Here is a 2,294-nt window from a genome sequence, read left to right as displayed (position 1 = left end):
AAATTGAAGAAAGTAGGGAAAACCACTAGACCATTCAGATATGACCTAAATCAAATCCCTTACGGTTACACAGTAGAAGTGAGAAATAGATTGAAGGGATTAGTTCTGATAGACAGAGTGCGTGATGAACTATAGACGGAGGTTCGTGACATTGTACAGGAGACAATGATCAAGACCATCCCTAAGAAAAAGAAATGCAACAAGGCAAAATGGTTGTCTAAGGAGGTCTTAAAAATAGCTGAGAAAAAGCTAAAGGCAAAGGAGAAAGGGAAAAGTATACCCATATGAATGCAGAGTTCCAAAGAATAGCAGGGAGAGATAAGAAAGGCTTCCTCAACGATCAATGCAAAGAAATAGAGGAAAACAATAGAATGGGAATGACTAGAGATCTCTTCAAGAAAATTAGAGATACCACGGGAACATTTTATGCAAAGATGAGCACAACAAAGGACAGAAATGGTATGGACCTAACAGAAGCAGAAGATATTAAGAAAAGGTGGCAAAATACACAGAAGAACTATTAAAAAAAGATCTTCATGACACAGATAACCAGGATGGTGTGATCACTCACCTAGAGCCAGACATCCTTGAATGCGAAGTCAAGTGGGCCTTAGAAAGCATCACTACGAGCAAAGCTAGTGGAGGTGATGGAATTCCAGTGGAGGTGATGGAATTCCAGTTGAGCTATATCAAATCCTGAAAGATGATGCTGTGAAAGTGCTGCACTCAATATGCCAGCAAATTTGGAAAACTCAGCAGTGGCCACAGGACTGGAAAAGGTCAGTTTTCATCCCAACCCCTAAGAAAGGCAATGCCAAAGAATGTTCAAACTACTGCACAATTGTATTTGTCTCACACACTAGCAAAGAAATGCTAAAAATTCTCCAAGCCAGGCTTCAACAATATATGAACTGAAAATGTCCAGATGTTCAAGCTGGATTTAGAAAAGGCAGAGGAACCAGAGATCAAATTGCCAACATATGCTGGATAATAAAAAAAGCAAGAGAGTTCCAGAAAAACATCTACATCTGCTTTATTGACTACGCCAAAGCCTTTGTGTGGATCACAACAAACTGTGGAAAATTCTTCAAGAGATGGGAATACCAGACCACCTTACCTGCCTCCTGAGAAATCTGTATGCAGGTTGAGAAGCAACAGTTAGAACTGGACATGGAACAATGGACTGGTTCCAAATTGGGAAAGGAGTCCATCAAGGCTGTATATTGTCATCCTGCTTATTTAACTTATATGCAGAGTACATCATGTGAAATTCTGGGCTGGATGAAGCACAAGCTGGAATCAAGACTTTCAGGAGAAATATCAATAACCTCAGATATGCAGATGACACCACCCTTATGGCAGAAAGTGAAAAAGAACTAAAGAGCCTCTTGATGAAAGTGAAAGAGGAAAGTGAAAAAGCTAGCTTAAAACTCAACATTCAAAAAACTATGATCATGGCATCCGGTCCCATCAGTTCACGCAAATAGATGGGGAAACAATGGAAACAGTGACAGACTATTTTGGGGGGCTCCAAAATCACTGCAGATGGTGACTGACTGTAGCCATGAAATTAAAAGTCGCTTGCTGCTTAGAAGAAAAGCTATGATGAACCTAGACAGAATATTAAAAAACAGAGACATTACTTTGCTGACAGAGGTCCGTCCAGTCAAAGCTATGGTTTTTCCAGTAGTCATGTATGAAAGTGAGAGTTGGACCATAAAGAAAGCTGAGCGCCGAAGAATTAATGCTTTTGAACTGTGGTGTTGGAGAAGACTCTTGAGAGTCCCTTGGACTGCAAGGAGATACAACCAATCCATCCTAAAGGAAATCAGTCCTGAATATTCATTGGAAGGACTGATGTTGAAGCTGAAACTCCAATACTTTGGCCACCTGATGCAAAGAGCAGACTCATTTGAAAAGACCCTGATGCTGGGAAAGATTGAAGGCAGGAGGAGAAGGGGACGACAGAGGATGAGATGGTTGGATGGCATCACTGACCTAATGGACATGTGTTTGAGCAAGCTCTGGGAGTTGGTGATGGACAGGGAAGCCTGGTGTGCTGCAGTCCACTGGGTCACAAAAAGTCGAACATGACTGAGCAACTGAACTGAAGTGATAGGGTAGGTACTCCAATCAGTATCCCCACTTCACAGTTCAGAACTATTAATAAGAGGCACAGAGAAGTTCAAATTCATACAACTGGTAAAGTTAGAATTTGAACCTGAGAACTATATTCCGTGTCTTGTGATAAAATAGTGGAAAAGAATATGATAAAGAGTATATTGTACATAGAG

This window comes from Bubalus kerabau, chromosome 2, assembly GCF_029407905.1.
Source record: "Bubalus kerabau isolate K-KA32 ecotype Philippines breed swamp buffalo chromosome 2, PCC_UOA_SB_1v2, whole genome shotgun sequence".
Taxonomy (NCBI): domain Eukaryota; kingdom Metazoa; phylum Chordata; class Mammalia; order Artiodactyla; family Bovidae; genus Bubalus; species Bubalus kerabau.
This window is presented reverse-complemented; position numbering follows the sequence as displayed.